This window comes from Schistocerca gregaria, chromosome 2 (genome assembly GCF_023897955.1).
Source record: "Schistocerca gregaria isolate iqSchGreg1 chromosome 2, iqSchGreg1.2, whole genome shotgun sequence".
Classification (NCBI taxonomy): domain Eukaryota; kingdom Metazoa; phylum Arthropoda; class Insecta; order Orthoptera; family Acrididae; genus Schistocerca; species Schistocerca gregaria.
In genome coordinates, this window is record NC_064921.1 from 579957134 (window position 1) to 579972484 (window position 15351).

Sequence of the window (15351 nt, forward strand, 5' to 3'; positions counted from 1 at the left end):
AGATTACGTTGCGCTAATAATATTGTGTGTCAGTTTAGTGATGATCAGAATAAGTAATGATCAGTTTTGCTCAGCTGTATGAAAATCAAATATCGTAAGGGGTTTGCCAGCACAGTAATTCACTATTTTTTCTAAGGGGACGTTTCAAACTTCCATGGTAAAAGAATGAACTGGAGAAGAATAATTGTGGATGTAAGCTGCAAGTGCTACTATGAGATGGAAAGGTTATGCACAGGAGAGGAATTCGCGGCGGGCTGCATCAAACCAATTAAAACCAATGAGTAAATAAAATGGAAGTCAATGCCTCAGTTGTTTTCCGTTCTACTTTTTGCAAAGCATTAACCAATAGTCATTCTGTGTTAAATGATACCTTAAAAACGTATTTAACAATTAATACCAATCAATACTATCAATATCGATACTTTCGTGATTTAATTTTGGTAATGGTATCGACAGCAAATATCGTATCGAATCAGATACTGGAAAGCTCCTAGTCATAGCGAGAAGCGTCCAGGGCGCTGGAGTCGATCATATTTCGTTCTCGATGCTTCGCGGTATTTATAGCGGACAGGTGTTTCTCGCGCTGACGCCAGATTCAGCATTTTTTTTTCCGTTCCTGGTAGTGCGCCGGCGCGACAGACGCCATTGGGAAGGGGGCGGGCCCTCCCGCGGCCATCGATCAATCGCTCCTGCGCACCAGAGGAGCGCCGGCGTCAACAGGTAGGTGACCCATGCGAGGCTACCCGCCCTCGCCTACTGCGCAGTTAGCATCTGTGCGACCGGCACAGTGGACCAACCCAATCAGGAACAATGAGCCTCGCTAACACACGGATAATTAGCAGGATATTGCATGAAATTCGTAATTTTCGAGTTCAAAGACAGATTCGGCTCGTGGAGTGCCGTGCGCCAGAAGTGGCACACGGAGCAGCGTTTCATTTGGAGTGGCTCTCGAGAGCAACCCCTCGAGTTCGCGTTGGAGTGGGCACGGGCGAAACCACCCCGGGGGGCGGGGGGGCGGCCGGCCAGGGGAATCGATCCGCTCCCCTGGCACCCCCCCCCCCCCCCCCACCCACGTCCCATCAACAGGTGCGCGGACCAGCCCGCTCCAGCGATCCTTTGTTCTCCGCTCGCCCTACAGAGCGAGGGTGTGCCTGGCAAATCTGTTGTTTCCTTCCGTCTTCTCGCCACGATAAACGCTGTTGCAGTATACGAAAGCAGAGGGTACATTTTCTTGTACTGTCTAACAAGATTTCACCCCTCCGCACTTACCTCTTACTCCATGTACGGCACCAATAATGGCTTTTGCAGGGTATAGAAAAAACTGATAATGGTAAAAGAAAGTAAATGTCATATGTACCGTTGACTGGGATGTCCCACGGGATTGGTTTAGCCGCCGGTCGGAAAGGACTTTCTGCCTCTGCACACATTGTCCCTTTTGCTAGAGGATATTTGAGAGCTGTGTCTAATGAACACGTATACAGTTTAGTGATATATGATGACGAGAGAAGGGAGTGGGTGAAAGCTGGTGCCGCCGCAAGTCTACTCCTCTCGAAAGATACCAGAGACGGCCGCCGAGCTTAACGAAATTAAATGAAATCATCGTATGACTATCAGTTACTACTGATTTTTCTGCCTTGAACTTACTTAAATATAATTAAATTAGAATTTTTGGACCGGGCGCGTTATGCTTTAATTTCTAAAGCATCTTCTGTGGTCATCGATGTTTCTGCCTCTTGTTTACATATTCCCCAGGCTACTGCTTCTCGCGTCTGTGATAGCGGTGCTTCAGCCTGGAACCGCGCGACCGCTACGTTCGCTGGTTCGAATCCTGCCTCGGGCGTGGATGTGTGTGATATCCTTAGGTTAGTTAGGTTTAAGTAGTTCTAAGTTCTAGGGGACTGATGACCTCAGAAGTTAAGTACCACAGTGCTCAGAGCCATTTGAACCATTTGATAACGGAAGTTGATGTCGAAAGACTTAAAAATGGTTCAAATGGCTCTGAGCGCTATGGGACCTAACGTCTGAGGTCATCAGTCCCCTAGAACGTAGAACTACTTAAACCTAACAAACCGAAGGACATCACACACATCCATGCCTGAGGCAGGATTTGAACCTGCGACCCTAGCGGTCACGCGGTTCCCGACTCTAGCTCCTAGAACCGCTCGCCCCCCCCCCCCCCCCCCCCCCCCGGCTCGAAAGACTTCGATTCACATATACTCTTGGCAGTTTTTGCCTTCTGCACTTTTTCTTGCGTTGCATTTGCGTTATTTACACTTCATCTCACTTTTGGAATGCGAACTGAAGTTATGTGTGTTCTCACTCAGCACAGTATTACACGAAAGTGAGGTGAAGTGTAAACAGCGCAAATGCAGCGTAAGAAAAAGTGCAGAACCGGAAAAAATGTCAAGAGTATACGTGAAACGAAGTGTTTCGACACCAAACTCTGTTAACAAAGACGGAAGAAGCAGTGTTTTGACGAATATGTAAATAAGAAACAAAAACACAAATGACCACAGAAGATGCTTTATAAATAAAATGGAAACGCGGTCTGGTTTAAAAGTTCTCTTTAATTAAATTACATTAAGCTTACGGTGGCGAAACCAGTAATAACGGTTTTTAACAGTTGTGCAGAAGTTGCTTATGAAAACAAACATGTTATGATCGTATGCCGTTGATGGCCTGAAGTACCACCTGGGTAAGTTCCGCCGCCGAGTCGCTGGTCTTTTCAGTTCACGACACAATAGCCGACTTCCATGTCGATGATGATGATGAATTAATGATGAGAACAACACAACACCCAGCACCTGAGCGAGAAAATCTCCGACCCGGCCGGGAATCGAACCCTGGCTGGCTGCACGGCAGTCAGAGGCGCTGATCTCTCAGCTACAGGGGCGGAACCCGAGCTTAACGTTCCCACTCTACGGACGGATCACAGTCAATAGTATCACATGTCCTCACTTCACGAGGTACTGATTAGTGGTTTGGAATTTAATCCAGGACCTTGCTGCAAAGACTGGTGATCAGAAGCTTTACACCACCAGCTCTCCTCCTCTTCGCTGCCAAATACTGGTTGTGAATACGTCATCCTCCCTCAGGCTCAGGTTTCGAACCGACTTTCCTCCAAAGTCGAGCGCCACTGCACAGGCATCCGTCAGCAACCTCGGTTACGTAGAGTGGTTATACAACAGATACAAAATTTGGAAAGTGGGAAGCGGTCAGGCCGGCGCTTCAGCAGAGAAGATTCATGGTTAGAACTTATTAACCCTAACAAACCAACTCATTTTCTATAACGTATACTACCAAGGGCGTGAAACTTGTCACCACCACTAAAATATTTTAAATAAATATTTTCGTTAATTGTTTTTAACTTTTATTAACAACATAGTTTAAACAAATACTTATGTATAAGCACGGCCCAGAAACTGAAAATATCTTTTGGCGCAATATCAGCAATATGAACGCATTTTCTGTAATGCGTACACTGAGGGAAGGCGTGCTTTACGACTCCATAAAATTTTTAAAAAAATGTAAATTTCGTTAACTGTCGTTGACTTTTATCTACAAAATACTTTTGAAACATTTAAAGAAGGCGGGTCCTGAAATTGAAAATATAAATTTTAAAATATAAAGTATATAGCTAGATTACGATATTTTCAAAAGGTGGGGTCCCCCCACCCGCCTTTGGTTGTGCACGATATGGAAAATTTGTTGGTCTTGCTAGGGTTAATAAGTTCTTACCATGAACGTTCTCTCTGAAGCCACGGCCTGACCACTTGCCACCTTCCACTATTTGGAGATAAGCTCCTAAACACTTGTTGTGAAAAGTCACATTCAGTACTAATACTTAAATTTTTGGGCTACGTTTTACTGGAAAATTTAAAACAATACGGAAACCGGTGTAAGAAATAATTAAAAACAATAAATATATTTTTCAAAATTTTAAAATATAAAGTATACAACTAGATTACGATATTTTCAAAAGGTGTGGTCCCCCTCTACCCCCACACCTGGTATTGCGGGTGTAAGTGGCCTTTACGATACTCTTATCTTATTAATTAGTAATTTTCCTACACCCCGCATGTCTTTGACGTCCCCACTGGGACGGTATTCATCCAATGTTTCATAATGTGAGCGCTTAGCGACTTCCGGTAAACTTTAAGCATAATTTTTTCTCGCTCACACGCTTAGCGTCAAATGTTTCACACATTAACTCATATGTAAAGTAATCCGGCGTTTGAAGTTGTTTTCCACATTGAAGCTCGATTCTTTGAAAAATCGAGTGTTTACCGGTCGTGTATCTATAGCTCGGTATCTGAACCACGAAAGATGTACCTTGATTGTTACTATGTATGCACTGTTTGCCAGAGAAGAAAGCCGTATTAATTCTCAGAAAAAAGTCCTTCGACCAACCGAGAATCGAACCTACACTTGGTCAGCCGCTAAACTGTCTGTTCCGATCTGTTCGGTCCCTACAGCGTAACAGCAGGGCGATGTATGCCTTAGAACTTACTACCGAAGATATTTCTGAGAAGCGATTGTCTCGCTTCCATGTCGTTCCCTGAAAGCCAGCTCGCAGACAGTCGAGTAATCACTTGTGTTTCTGTTCTGGTTGCCTGTTGACTATGCGTCACCACATAGATAGCACACTGTGAACCAAAGGCATGCGTCATACTGCGACGGAAGTTGCCCTTACACACCAGCTGGAACCACGCGATCTTCAAAAGTCCTATGAGTCAATCGAAGTGAGTGCGGAAGATGTCCTTTTATGGACATAGGATAGTTCTCAAGTCTTGAGGTGAACCTCTATACAAACTGACTACGAACATCTAACACCGTGTATTTATTAGCCGTGTACATCGACACTTCTTTCAGGATAAGCTGTTTTACTTATCGACATACGCTCTGAGCAATGTCTTTCGATAGTCAAATATTTGTATGCTTTCCGTTTACAACCCCGCTTCGTTGCCTTGATTCGAAATTAGTTCTCTGTCTACATATATACTCTGCAGGCAGTTGTACAGTGCGTGCTAGAGGGTAGATAATACAAACATCGTCGATTTTCTTTCGTGCTTCATTCCCGTATTGACAGAGAGAAAAATAAATGTCGATAATTCTCTGTACGTTCCCTGGCCTCTCATATCTTATTCTCCTGATCCCTAGCTCAGATACATGGTTGAAGCAGCACAATGGTCATACAACGTTCTTCGAATATAAGTACTCTAGCTAACAGGGTTCCGTGGCAACTATGTTGTCTTTATTTCATGGATTCGCTATTAAATTCCACATTTCTTTAACTACTTTTTTAAATTCAGCTTACCCATTAACGTAACTTACCAGTAGCGTCTTCTCAGCGCTTTCATCTTTAATTCTACAAAATGTGTTACACCTCAAATCAACAATTTCCTAACACCGCCACCTGCATATTTTGATTGACAGATGTCTGCTTTATAGTTTTCCGTAAGTGCTCATTTAAAAATACCTCTGACTCGCTGCCATTTGCCAGACACATGTACAATTGCTCAGTGATATGTTCAATTTACTTTTGTTATAGCAGAGGACGCTTTGAAAAATATTCTTTACCCTACTTTATTTCTTTGTCACCTGACGAGCGTAGTGTGCGGTCTCCTAGCAGAGAAGTTAATGTCGTCTGTTTGTGCTAATGTATACTTGTTTTTATCAACATAAGAATGTTTTAATGATTTTAACCCATTAAATTCGTTTGTACGAATGCTGATTATATATATTTATATGAGTGTGTGTGTGTGTGAATATCTTAGAAGTGTGAGAGTAAGCTAGCTGCAAGAGGTGCTCATGATTCATGAAGATGGTTGTTAGTCGTGAAAGCTGCTTGATGGTGAACAATGTTCGAGACAATCGACAGTCGGATGTTGCGGCATCGCAACAGTCGTGAGGGTTATTGCAAACTAGAAAATCTGCAGTGATCGTAAGAGCCTGACACCTCTAATTAAAAAAAAATACGTTACTGTTACAGTAAATTGTGCCTTTACATTTCCAAAAACTTCAAAAGTGTTTCTTAATAGTTGCAACCTTGACTTACTACTCAACCACCTTCAGATTGTGGTTGGTTATCAATAATTGTAGCTATTTAAGTTTTTATTTTGTTTTTCGTAGTCAACATTAAGCAATCGATTTTTTTTTCTGCAACACAAGCTGTAAATGTACCACTAAGGTTGACTAATGCCATAGAACCCTTTGGTGAGTACCTTCTACACCGATAATAACGTCACCTTTCCCGAAATATAAAACCTAATTAATCTATGATCAACAATTAATTTTGCTAACTTACAAAAACAAAAACGATGGTTTAACTAAAATAATACAGACAAACAACAACCGAAACTAGTAAAGATATACGCAAATTTAATATAAACCAAATATCAATCCAGTTAAGACTCTAAATAACACGATCGGCATTCCAACAGACAAACAACATTAACAAACCTAATGGCTACTCAGATGGAATTTTCCGAGTAATCAGATTGAAAAACGCAACCGCGACACCTTCACATTCAACGAAAATTACTGGATGACTGTGATTCTCAAATTCTTTAAACTCAACATCAGTAAGTTGGATAACAGACGCAAATAAAGCTTAATGAAAGTACGAAATTATTAGGTCCATATATTAACAACGCAGTTGCGATGTTTCACAGTAACATTCAGTACATTCATTACATTACATTTAGGTTGTATTACACATTAAATTAGTGTAAATTGCTTTCGTGAATATATGCAAAATGCACTGATAATTTTAAACAAACAGAGTAATGCTGATTCAACATAGACATACGACAGACCACGCAAGTAAAGCACTAGGGCTCAGAGCAAAAGTAGGCCAAGTCCAAAAAATTTAAAATCCTAGTTTATAACAGTCGGGCTTAATATATAAGTTATTCGTTAGAGCAATGATGAACCAAGTACATAGGCCAACATTCAGTCTGCATGATGCAGTACTTTCTTGATGCTCTGAGGGAATAGCTCCATCTTTTAGAAGAATGGTGAACCACTCTAGAGTTCAATATTCAGCCTGCAGGATACAGTAGTTTCGTGATACTCTGGGACAACAGTAACTTCTAGCAGAGGTGCTGTGAACCATCCAAGTTACAAAGCGCGTTACAGCAAAATCGGAGGGAAAACGTGCATGCAATAAAATGTATACGGGCACATTTGAGTTTCAGAAGGCTTTGCCTTGCTCCAAACAATCTACAACAAAGCATTCTATAACAGAAATATGTATGCACAGTTTTCTGATTCATTACTTCAGTCAGACCTTGGCCTTTGTGAGTATGTGGAATGAAACAGTTGGAGGTACAGGACCTCAAGAAATAGCCAGTTGTATCAGAATGTATTTAAAAAGATTTCCATCACGCCACAAACACATCAAACTTTATTCTGATGCGTGTTCAGGACCGAGCCGAGACATTAAGATGGCTCTACCATTTCAAAACTGGTCAATGATATAGAAACGCAGGTGGAAATAACTGACCACAAATTTATGGTATCGGGCCTTTCATTTTTCCGAATGATGCCGACTTCGACCAAACAGAAAAAGGTGCAAGTAAGTTGCAATGTGTCTGCTGACCAGTGGATTGGTTCAATACTGTAAAATCCGCAAGATCCAGAGCACTAAAATTTGATCTCAGTGAAACGAAACGAGAAAATTTTATAAGTACAAAATCATCAGAACAGGGAATTACAATCAGAAAACAGATTTTTGATCTCTATGAGACAGGCTGGATAAAAATTCGATGGATGAGGTATGAAAGAGCCACGCTTTTACAATGACGTTTAAAGAGACTCTACTTGATTTGATAGAATTCAAGGAGGTAAATTTTATGAAGAAGAAAAATTTAAATAAACTAAACTCACTAGACAGTGTGCGCCATGAAGAGCTTTACGAGACTCAGAAAAATGAGCACACTGAGAAAATTCGAGAAATTACAGCAAATACAGCGACTTATCGACAGTCATTGTTCCCAAGCGTCAATCGCGAGTCGAACAGGGAAGGGAGGGGGAGGGGAAGGGGGGGACGGGGAGGATCAGTTAGTGGCACCAGAAGTTCCCTCCGCAACACACCACGAGGTGGCTTGCGGAGTATGGTGTAGATGTAGCTGTAGGCCAGTTCCAAATAAAAAGGAGGACGGGTTTTATTTACTGAACTTCATGTAACCATTACAACATGTGTACTACAAGAATCTTCTGACTGGAGAGATTGCTACAAAAGAAAAATTAGAAAACAACCAGCAAGGTTCTCATGAACACGACGATTTAGTAAGTGGCGATGAAATGGTGTTTGTGTGAAGAAGAAGAAGAGGAGGCACTGTTATGTTAACTTGATTGTAGGCTTGAAGTTTGGATAATTAATTAGAAGAAGAAAATATTTAAGAGGACATATTTAATATGAAAAGAACCATAGACGCAGATTTATTGTATTTCAAGTTAGAAGTGAAATTTTTCGGTATAACAGTAAACCATGATCAGTAAAGTGAGAATAAACTGTAAATAAAACCTTAAAATTAGTGAAAATTTCTGGGTGCATTTTATCCTACATTAGTTTCCATTCGTTCTTTTTCACTATAAAAATTAATGTTTAATTCATCTGCAACTAAATATATTTTCTCGAAATAGTAATATATAGATGACAAGCGCCTTTGTTCTGAACCCCTCAAATTCAGTGTCACAATTAAACATTAAATGATTTAATCAATATTATTTTCGTTGCCAGAATCGAATTTGCAAATAATCACTAAATTTTTTGGATTAGTGATCCCTGCTAGCTCAGACAGGTAACTCTCGGAAGCAAAACAGTTAGGAAGCGCTCTGACAGCTCGTAAATCTGTCGCAGTGCAAATCCTTTGCCAAAACTGGCAAGAATTTAATATAGTGTTTAGCATTCTGCTGTAAAATCAACAACAACCAAAGGACATTCCGTGTTCGTTTGAGTTGTAGGATATTTCCAGTTTTTTAACGATTTTCTGAGGTTTTTCAGAGTAAGGTTAAAATTATTCAAATATTTTATGTGTTTGTTTCTCAAATTAATATATAATTTTATTAAAGCAGAATTACAGTGATACTAGGTAATGATTGATGAAACCTAAGAGTTTTAAGACATCCAACTGCTGCTCTGCATACAGCCTAAACTGCTACTGCAAGTCAAAGTGCCTACGGTGTTTAGCCTTCCACTTTTATAGGCTGTAGGAACGACAGTGTGTCGAGTCCAGAACAACGTCCATTCGGCTCCAGAAATGCGCAGTCTCTGTGCCTCGGCACGAACCGTTTTCCGGACTTCGTTAAGGAGTTTCTCACTAACAGCCCATTCCTTGCCGCAGTAACACCGAGTTTCACCATAGTGGATTCCACTGCATTTGCGAACTTAATGGTCGTTTCAAAGCCACTTGCCCGAGCCAAACATTTTTTCTTCAGAGAAACTAACAATACGCAGACAACATGAAGGCCAGGTGTAGGATTCAGTACTGGTTTCATAACTCTTCAAAAAGGCAGTCTGCTTATTGTTTACTACATCTAGCCCTTGCATGACAAATCACAACACGATAGCAGCTGAGATTTGCAATATGAAGGTTTCTGTACATGACAATATATTAAAATTGCAAAACATTCATACACCGTTTCCTACATATATGTATTTTGATGTTACAATGTCTTTATCAAAATCTTTTCAAAACGAACAGATGTGCGATTGTACTGAAGAATTTCCGAAAAAAAGGAATACATTGAATATAAATGGTCTAGTGGAAAGAGTTGTATGCTCTTTAAAACTGTTTGCAGACGATGTAGTTATGTATAACAAAGTAGCAACGCCAGAAGACAATATCCATTCACAGAATGACCTGTAGAGGACTGATGACTCTGGCAGTTGACCCTGAACTTAAACACATACAACATATTGCGCAGACATGTGAAAAGAAAGCAACCACTGCACTATTACACTATTGATGATAAACAGAATCTACCGTAAAATACCTAGGAATAACTATCCAGAGAGACGATTAAGTGGAATGACCACACAAAATAAACTGTAGGAAAAGCAGATGCCAGATAGGAAGAGTCTTAAAGAAATGAAACTGATCTACGAAGAAAGTGGCTTATAAAGCACTTGTTCGACCTATTCTTCAGTATTTTTCGTCAGTATGGGATCCTTAACACGTAGGAGTCATAGAAAAGATAGAAGAGATGCAAAGAAAATAGTAGCATTTCGTCAAGGGATCGTTTAGTCGGTGAGAGAGCGTTACCGAGATGGTCAGCAAACTCCGCTGGCTGATGTTACAAGAGAGGTGTATGCACCAGGGAGATGGCCATTACTGAAATTTCAAGAAACCACTGTCAGGGGTTTCTGAAAATTTGACAGTTAATGGCGAAGTGGCCGAGCAGTTCTAGGGACTTCAGTCTGGAACCGCGCTGCTGCTACGGTCGCCGCTTCGAATCCTGCCTCGGGCATGGATGTGTGTGATGGCTTTAGGTGAGTTAGGTTTAAGTAGTTCTAAGTCTAGAGGACTGCTGACCTCAGATGTTAAGTCCCATAGCGCTTAGAGCCATTTGAACCATTTTTTCCCTTGATATCAGCAGCTGTGTTATATTTATTGAATCTTGTGTCAATTTATAAACAGGAAGTCAACGTTAAGCATCCCCAAATCTGCATGTTATTTATGATTTTTTTCAGCCTAACTGAGCGAGGTGGTTCGGACATTAGACATGCATTCGGGAATCTGGAAGACAGCAGTTCAAATCCCTCTCCTGCCATTCAGACGTAGGTTTTCCTCTTCTCTGATGCCGAATTGTTTCCTTTGCAATGGGCTCGGTCGACTTCAGTCCACAACTTCACTCCCCCCCACACACACACACTCTTCCAATCACAAACCATTAAACTCTTAACTACCTTCTTTCCCTGCCGGATTAGTTTCAAACTGTGTTCAGCATCTTACTCACATAACACGACCTAACATTTGTTACCCATGTAAGATGAGTTTTGTTTACTAAATACTATATTTGAGCAAATGAGTATCCCATGTAGCAGCATAAAAAGAGATTTTAATTCGCTCTAGTGGGATGGTTCGTTCTACGTCTACATCTACATGGATTCTCTGCAAATCACATTTGAGTTTCTGGCAGAGGGTTTATCGAACCACCTTCACAATTCTCAATTATTCCAATCTCGTATAGCACGCGGAAAGAATGAACGCTTATACCTTTCTGTACAAGCTCTGATTTCCCTAATTTTATCGTGGTCATCGTTCCGCCCTATGTACGTCAGTGTCAACAAAATATTTTCGCATTCAGAGGAGAAAGTTGGTGATTGGAATTTCGTGAGAAGATTCCGTCGCAACGAAAAACGTCTTTCTTTTAATGATGTCCAGCCCAAATCCTGTATCATTTCTGTGATACTCTTTCCCATATCTCGCGAAAATACAAAACTTGCTGCCAATCTTTGAACTTTTTCGATGTCCTCCGTCAGTCCTATCTGCTAAGGATCCCACACCCCGCAGCAGTATTCCAAAAAGGTACGGATAAACGTAGTGCAGGCAGTGTCTTCAGTAGAACTATTACAATAAAACGTAGTCTTTGGTTAGCCTTCCTCACAACGTTTTCTATGTGTTCCTTCCAATGCCAGTTGTTCGTAATTGTAAGACCTGGGTATTTAGTTGAATTTACGGCTTTTAGATTAGACTGTTTTCTCGTGTAACCGAAGTTTAACGAATTCCTTTTTGCACTCATGTGGATGACATCACAGTTTTCGTTATTTAGGGTCCACTGCCATTTTTCGCACAATTCAGTTATCTTTTATAAATCGTTTTGCAGATCATTTTGATCTTCTGATGACTTTATTAGTCAATAAACGACAGCGCTATCTGCAAACAACCGACGACGGCTGCTCAGATTGTCCCCCAAATCGTTTATATAGATAAGGATCAGTAAAGGGCCTATAACACTACCTTGGGGAACGCCAGAAATCACTTCTGTTTTACTCGATGACTTTCCGTCAGCTACTACGAACTGTGACCTTTCTGACAGGAAATCACAAATCCAGTCGCGTAACTGAGACGATAGTCCATAAACACGCAATTTCACTACGAGCCGCTTGTATTGTATCGTGTCAAAAGCCATCCGGAAATCCAGAAATATGGAATCGACCTGAGATCCTTTGTCAATAGCACTTCATGTGAATAAAGAGATAGTTGTGTTTCACAGGGACGATGTTTTCTAAAACTATGTTGACTATGTGTCAATAGACCGTTTTCTTCGAGGTAATTCATAATGTTAGAACATAATGTATGTTCCAAAATCCTGCTGCATATCGACGTTAACGATATGGGCCTGTAATTTAGTGGACTACTCCTGCTACCTTTCTTGAATATTGGTGTGACCTGTGAAACTTTACAGTCTTTGGGTACGGATCTTTCGACGAGCGAACGGTTGTATATGATTGTTAAGTATGGAGCTAATGCATCAGCATACGCCGAAAGGAACCTAATTGGTATACAGTCTGGACCAGAAGACTTGCTTTTATTAAGTGATTTATGTTGCTTCACTACTCCGAGGATATTTACTTCTACATTACTCATGTTGGCAGCTGTTCTCGATTCGAATTCTCGAATATTTACTTCGTCTTCTTTTGTGAAGGCGTTTCGGAAGAGTGTGTTTAGTAACTCTGCTTTAGCAACACTGTCTTCGATAGTATCTCCATTGCTATCGCGCAGAGAAGGCATTGTTGTTTCTTGCCGCTAACATACTTCACATACGACCAGAATCTCTTTGGGTTTTCTGGCAGGTTTCGAGACAAAGTTTCGTTGTGGAAACTGTTATAAGCATCTCGCATTGAAGTCCGCGCTAAATTTCGAGCTTCTGTAAAAGATCGGCAATCTTGAGGATTTTGCGTCTGTTTAAATTTGGCATGTTTGTTTCGTTGTTACTGCAACAGTGTTCTAACCCGTTTTGTGTACCAAGGAGTATCAGCTCCGTCTTTTGTTAATTTATTTGGTATAAATCTCTCAACTGCTGTTTTTTTTGTTTGAATTTAAGCGACATTTGGTCTACACTTATTACTTTGGAATGAGTGGAGATTGTCTCTCAGGAAGGCGTCAAGTGAATTTTTATCTGCTTTTGTGAATAGGTATATGTTTCGCTTATTTTTCGAGGATTTGGTGATTACAATATTTTGTCTCGCTACGACAGACCTGTGTTCACTAATCCCTGAATCGGTTTTGATGCTCGATATTAACTTGCGCGCCGAAAGAATGTTACTTTTATGCACGGCTATATAAACTGTAAAAGTGTTGTCGAAATATAAAACCGTTTCGCACACGCTGATTTTCGCTTTCAAAGAGGTGAATACTCTTTAATATGCTCACGGTAGATACTGGAGAGTGACCGTGGCAATCGATACATATTTTTATTCATCGCGAAAAACCAGTGATCCGTGGCCAAGTGACAATCATAACGGAAGCTGCCTTGTTTATACCAATTACAAAACTACCCGTATTGTCAATTCAACTCACGGCGATACATTAAAGCCTTTTACATATCACCATATTGAAATAAATACTTAACTTCCATGTGCACTATCTGAAGGTGAGTCTGACCAGGTTCGAAAACTAGTTAATGGAACAAACGAATATTTCAAATACGTGCGGATTGCAGTTTTCTGTATTTGTATTCTGCTGAATTTTGCAAGCAAGTTTACGAACTCTAGACGATATTTGTGTCAATCTCTAGAAGATATGTGTACAAGCTCTCCACATCAAACGGTCATGAAATATCTTTGCTGCTTGGAACTAAAACAATCGCATATTGTTTTCTATAGTTTCAGTTTCGAACATCTTGATAGCTAACATAGCCAGGATGTGCGAATTAATTAACGTGTATGAATACAACGTATACACAGATAACAGCTTTATAAGCACGTTGATGAAAAAACTGCTTCAAAACTTCCATGCAAGTTGCCAAATCGGTGTCTCGCATTTACAATTCGTTTCGAAGTTAATTAATTACAGAACTTCAGTTCTTTGAAATGACAACTGCAGGCTTATGACAATCTGTCGCACTTCTGTTTGTCTCCAGGACAGAAAGAATGTTTAACCTTGCCTTTCATTCATCGTTGCCTTCAACTCTCAAATTCAAACGTACCAATCGATCGCCATTTGTTTGCTTTGTTTAGTGCTTGTAAGTAAAACTACAGTTGAAGACTTTTATAAAACCCTGCTGAACACCAAGTCTCTGATCCCTTCCTAGGAACAAACATTTGCAGGACTGTGAACCGTCCCCAGATCTACTGCACGCGTGTGCCTATGTCCAATCCACGATCTCTCGCCTCAACGAACTTCATTTTGTTTACAGCAACCAAGCTTTCATCAAATATTATGTAGTGCGGGAGGACACAACTGAAGCCATTACTTGCCATGTTTACCTCTCTTAATATTCATTTCCTAGAAGTGATAGAATTGGTAAACGTAGTTGTATAGTACGGGGTGTGCAGTTCCAACATCCTGTACAAGTCTTAACCAGCTTCATGTTACTAGAAAACATCTTCCGCAGACCTGATAGTCACATACGTCCCATGTATGCAGTCAGTTCAGTATTTAAGCCACAAGTGCGTGGGTGATTGCGACACACTACAGATTTCGCGCTCTCCTCGGAAACGGTTGGTGGAGTAAGATCCGCGTGGGCCATGGTTTTTTTAAGATGACACGTTCCCTCAGAAACTCTTCCAGAAGACGCATCGTATTATTACGTGTGTGCGCAGTAGTATCATCTTGTTGAAACCAAAAGTAGCTCATTCTGTATTTCTTTAGCTAGCCAATGAAATCTTAGATCGTTAAACAATACTGCTCACTCTTCACGGTATCTTCAAAAAATAAATGTGGACACCGCTGCCCACCACCTATTATCTTATCATGCGATGGCGTTCTCCGTTGACCATAACCGTGTGTTTTCTTTGTTAACATTACCAGAGTGGCCACAACTCCCGTCAGAACAGCAGATGAATATCAATCATATTCTTCTCAATAAAAGACGTAAACCATCTGCTGTAACGGTTTGGTTTTTCATGACCCGTATCTTTCAGCATTCTTGCTCCCCTTATCGCTTTACACGGGAACAGTTTCAATGTTTGCCTATGCGCTTTATAAATGGTTACAAGCCCGGTGTCTTTTTCCTTGTTGTAACTTGCGCAATGATTTTGATGGGTTCTGCTGCACAGAGTCGGTTCTTTTAGTTTAGTTTGTCTTCCAGTTCGTTCGGCATCTAACACAGCCTGTCTCTTGAAATGTCTCAGTAAGTCGACGAGCCGCGTTAAAATAAGGCTGCAGCTGTTTCCGG